Source organism: Ipomoea nil, unplaced genomic scaffold, assembly GCF_001879475.1.
Source record: "Ipomoea nil cultivar Tokyo-kokei standard unplaced genomic scaffold, Asagao_1.1 scaffold3030, whole genome shotgun sequence".
NCBI lineage: Eukaryota > Viridiplantae > Streptophyta > Magnoliopsida > Solanales > Convolvulaceae > Ipomoea > Ipomoea nil.
In genome coordinates, this window is record NW_017619458.1 from 3,811,692 (window position 1) to 3,817,431 (window position 5,740).

Below are 5,740 nucleotides of genomic sequence, written 5' to 3' on the forward strand. Positions count from 1 at the left end.
TGAAAGCTGAGACCATTTCTGTCTAGCTTAGATCTGAAATTAGCTGCAAGGGAAGGGAACAGATCAGCTTGTTGCAAGCTTAGGCCTGTTCTGGAGTAGATAAGCTCAGGGGTTTTAGAGGGGGCATCTTAATGATGATGGTCACATTTGAAGGGTGTCTCACTCTGTGCCCCTTGCACTTTTGAGCTGCTAGCAGAGAGACTGGTTTGGAAGTGCACTAAGAGGAGGCTTGGGGCTGTGTTTATGAAGATGGATGACTAGTCCTGCCTAGAGTTTGCGATTAGTTTATCCTAACCTTGTGAGATAAAAGGGGATTTTGATTTTCCCCACCCCAAATTGTGCTCATTGAGACACTGGATGATAAACTGAATCCTTTCTTAACCCATGCTCTGTGTTTTGCAAAACAAATGAAATCAACAACTGCTGCATGTCTTGCATGCAATTTGCATCCTAGATTCTTGTTTTTACACACACATACAGGTCAATTATTAATTACAACTGGGATGCTCTATATGCATATTTGTATCATTGTATGCTTTTTCTGGTTTCCACGGGTGATTGCTTTTGTATGTGGCGATTACTAGCATATGATTTAGTCTCTAGTTATGCCAAGCCTGCCTGTTCCCGCTTCTTGGTTTTTTTCTTGGAGTTCGGCTTGTCGCTCGTTCTTTGTTCAATCCTTTGGTGACCAAGTGCTTGGTGATGCGTTTCTCTTCCTTGGAATGCATTTGATTGACTGCCCTTTGACGTCGCATGGTGTTTTGGCGATTTTGTGTGTTGCATGTACTTCTTACGCAACCATCAAAGTCCTTGTTCCAAGGTAAGGCCCTTATTGCCGGGAGGCTCTAGTTGTATGATACTTTCTATGCGTCTGTGTAGATCTTGCATTGCACTCTGTATAGGTAATGCCTCCAAATTTTCAGTGCGAATACGATGGCGGCTAGCTCGAGGTCGTGGGTGGGATATTTTCTTCGTAGGTTTTGAGTTGCCTAGATGCGTATGCTATTACCTTGCCTTTTTGCATTAGCACGCAACCCAACCCCATTTTGGACGCGTCACTGAAGACCTCGAACCCTTCCACCCCGGAGGGGATGGCTAGTACGGGTGCCGTGGTTAACTTATCCTTCAATTCCTGAAAGGCTGCGACGCAGTTGTCGTCCCATCGGAAAGGGGTCTCCTTTTTCATGAGTTTAATGAGAGGTTGGGCTATCTTGGTAAAGTCGGGTACAAACCTCCTGTAGTAGCCAGCCAAGCCCAGGAAGCTTCGGACCTCTGAAGGTGAGTTCGGTGTGGACCATTCCTTAACGGCCTGGGCTTTGGTGGGATCCACCTTAATTCCTTCTTTGGTTATTACATGGCCCAGGAAGGCCACGCTGTCTTTCCAGAATTCGCATTTGGAGAACTTAGCGTATAGCTGGTGCTCTCTTAGAGTTTGTAAGGTTATGCGGAGGTGCCTTTCATGTCCTTCTTTGTTTCGGGAGTAGCCTAGGATGTCGTCAATGAATACAATGACGAAGTCATCCAGGTGGGGTCGGAATACTCGGTTCATGAGGTCCATGAGTATGGCGGGTGCGAGGTGGAGTCGTCCTTGTAGCCGTGCCCCTAGGTACTCTTAGTTGAACCCCCGGTTGTTGCCCATAAGTTCTTTGTGGTCTTATCAAAGATCAACCTCGTGTCTTGAAGTAGAACGAGGCTATCTCTACGTGGCGTTCCTCTGGGCATTCGCTTAACCCAAGGATTTTGTTGAAGGTTCGGATTCATTCTTCGATGAGTGTGGGATCCTTGACTGTCTTCTTATTGGCGCCATGCTGCTGGTTTTCAGGGTCAATATTTATTGTAATGATGAGTCGGTGTGCTGCACCCTTACCTTGGTGTGGTAAGCGTAGGGGGAGTTCTTTTAGAGAGGGATAAAGTGAGGGGAGGTTATGTGTAGGTTTCACAATCTCACCGTGCGTCCTAAGATTCCTGAATCCTATGTTCCTTAATACCTAGAGTTCAAGCCTGATGTCCTAAAGTCCGGTCTTAAGAGTCTTATCCTAGGGTCAAACTTAGGCTCTGATACCAACTGTAACACCCCAGATTTTCAAGACTTTTAAAACTTATATAATTAAGATAGAATCTCATTAAATCCCAAAATACGATACAAAGAGTACGGGGTGCTATGCCACACCCGAGCTAGAGAACTCGGATGCACAGGCTAAATTCTAAAACCTCAATCAGTATCAATACTAAATCATGGCACGCAGGCCGAAAGGGAAAACTATCTAAGCTATGCCCCAAGCTTCTAGCGCGCTCCAATGATCTACTCGTCTGTGCCTGAAAGCCAAATATATCTGTTCAGCGAGAGATGCTGGTAACCCACTCCAACGCGTTTGAAATACAATACATATAGATATATACATATATATATATATATATATATATATATATATATATATATATATATATATATAGATATACGAAAACCATTTTGAACATGAAGATATATCCTACGAACTCTAGCTTTTAAAACAGGGATAGACGCAACAGGTAGGGCTAAGCACAGACAGCAGTTATACCCAGCATATACAGTTTACAACAGGCAAGACAGATAAGATAAGCACAATTAATAATCATAACCCAACATATACGATCCCTGGTATAAATCCCATAGTCTCATCCCCAAGATACTCATAACAACAACTCATCCATACTTCATCACATAGCACACTTTGTTGGCGCCACAGGACCAATCGCATGCCCATACATGAGGGTCAGCGCATATAGCTCTGACACGCCCCGCAGCACCCTGCCCCGTCTCACAGCACGGAGGGGTCGATCGCAACCGACCGATGAGTCGCAGCTCTATATAATATTTATATACCTGACCGGTCTTTACCAGCCTAGTTAACAGTTGGGATGGTTCTCAACCCATTCAACTGCCCGTATAGTGGACCTTTGTCCTATATAATATTTATATACCTGACCGGTCTCTACCAGCCTGGTTAACAGCTTGGATGGTTCTCAACCCATTCAACTGCCCGTATAGTGGACCTTAGTCCTATATAATATTTATATACCTGACCGGTCTCTACCAGCCTGGTTAATAGCCGGTATCGTTCTAAGCCCACCCGACTGCCCGTATAGCCCGATTGATCTCAACCAAATCGGGGTAACATGCACACGTAACACATAGCAAGCACATGCAACCCACATTAACACATTGGGAAGGGGGAGAAAACGTATAACAAAACCTATGCGTGATCCTTCACATACTAAGAATATTCCTAAGGGGTTCATACTTCTTTCACCTAGGTCAACGGGATACCAATTCAACTAGCATGCAATATATAAGACTCATACGACCTACGAACGGTACCCGAAAATCAAACTAGACATAGGCACGATAGACGGAGTCTGTTAGGACACCACGGGGGTCGGGGGAACATCAAACGGGGAAGCCGGGATCCCGAAGGGTGGGAATTTCCAGCGGGTAGCCGGTGGGTGAGGGTCCACCCGCCGGCTGCCCGCCGGTGTTTACTTTTCCCGGCGGGCAGCTGCCCGCCCGCCGGCTGCCCGCTGCCGGAGCTCCTCTTTCGGTCGCGGGTAGGTGGCGGGTCCCCTACCCCCACCTACCCCCCACTGACCCTTTTTCATCAAAAACGGCCCGGGAACCTTTGTGGAACCCGAAACCATGCTTAGACACTTTCAAACGCAATTGATAACACACATAGACAATTAATGGATCAAAATAAAGAATCAAACGGCACATAACCTATCATGCTTTTCTAAACATAATAAACACCCAATCATGCGAAATCCCACCCAATATACCAAGAATAATACCATACGAATTCCACGATATAACCTAGGGTTCTAATTATTTTTAAATCAACAAGAACACAATTCATCTTCCAAAATCAAGATTCGGTAGGAATATCATATAACTATCAAGAACCTCATATAATCATTAAGAACATCAAGAACACCATGTGATTATCAAGAACGTCATATAATCATCAAGAACACCACAATTATCAAGAACCTTTCATCATCAAGATCACCCATGGAAATCATCCCACCAATCATCAATAATAATATCACAAATAAACAATACACAATATTATGGGGAAATCCTAAGAGGGGAATCATAGCTATGAAAATAGGTTTTGTTGAGACATGGGTTACCTCTTAGCCTTAATTAATTCCTTGGCTATGAAGGCTCTTTCTTTAAGCTTTCTCCTTTATTGATTTCTCCTAAGGGGATTCTTGGAACTTCTTATGTGGTGAGAGATTATGGTGGTGAAAGATCTAGGTGCCTCCTATATCCCTATTTATATATTTAAGACTCCTAATTAGGGTCTGAATGGTATGGGTTTACTAATTCTATTCCTTATAGGACTAAGGGCTTATTTTAGGGATAAGGGTCCATGGTCCATAGTGGACCATATTAATTAATTAAAGGGAATCCTAATCGTAGTCTGAATAGTAAAAGGCCTACTTCCTTTATTCCTAATAGATAACTAGGTCTAGGATTCCTAATTAGAATCTGAATAGTAAAGGGTTTACTTTCTTTATTCCTAATAGGCTTAAGACTCTAATTTAGGCAAGGGTCCACGGTTCATGGTGGACCTTATTAATTAATTAAAGGAAACCTAACCAAATTAAATCATATTTAATTATTATTAACGGGATTAATTAAATAATTAATCCGGGATTGAAGGCCGTAACACGGGGGTGTTACAATTAGTGTGCAATTTGTGAAATCGCATATTGTCTCAAATTGTATTGTGTAACTTTTTCATAGAGTTGTAATACTAGTTTGATGTATGAATAGGTGATAGAGCTAGTTTAGTAAATCATTTGACCTTTGTATTTGTAAAAATAGTGCTTGATCTTTAGTAAAAATGTTTTGGGCGAGGCCTCGCAAATTGAGTCCAAATTATTTTATAAGGTTGCTGTTTGTTTTAGGGTTTTTGGGCCCAGGGAGGTCCAACACAACCTTGGTTAAGGTTGGTGGATACACCTTTCAATAAAGCTTACTAAAAACATAAAGGAATAAGCAATTTCAGTGAACATGTGTCTCTATTCCCTGGGCATGGACTCGCCCTTTTACATTTTGGGAGGGGCCTTTATATAGTAGGCCTTCCTTTAATTCGGGCTTAAAATACATTAAAGGGGCCTTGATTGCTAATTATGTTGGGGAGCCGTTGGGCTGCCGCTACTGGGCCTCCCAATGGCTCTTTGACCGGGTTCTTCAATGCTTCCTTAACTGCCCTCCAACGGCTATTTGTCACTTCTGCCGAGTCCTCGTCCTAACCTTGGGGTCGGCCCGACTTCTGGACTCGGTCCGAGTTCCTTTCGGGCCGTATTACTTTTTGGGCCTCTGCTCTTTTCCCTTGGCTGCATCTTATTCTCTTTGGGCTTCCAAATTCTTCTTGGGTAGGGGTCCACACCCCATCAACTGGTCCCTCACTTTCCAATATCCTGTCCTCTAACTCGGATATCGGAAAGTAGCAGCATGTACTCCATTAATTCGAAAATCTTTCTCAATCTACTGCCCTTAACGGTCGAGTAACGCCCGGATCTCCCACGATTTGCCTGATTCGCCGGGTCTGTTAGATTCTTTGAGATCCTATAAATAGTGCCCTGATCCTTGAGTTTTTTCCTCACCTCTTTCGATCAATCATGGGTCGTTCCCCCATAAAAGGGAAAAAGATTGACTTCGGGTCGCCGTCTCGCCCCCCTCTCTCCAAGCTGT

The 5,740-nt window shown here is 43.7% G+C and overlaps 1 pseudogene; it reads right to left on the reverse strand.

The window, feature by feature from the left end:
* Positions 1-875: 875 nt before the first annotated feature.
* LOC109163625 lies at positions 876-1,519 on the reverse strand (annotated as a pseudogene).
* Positions 1,520-5,740: the final 4,221 nt, after the last annotated feature.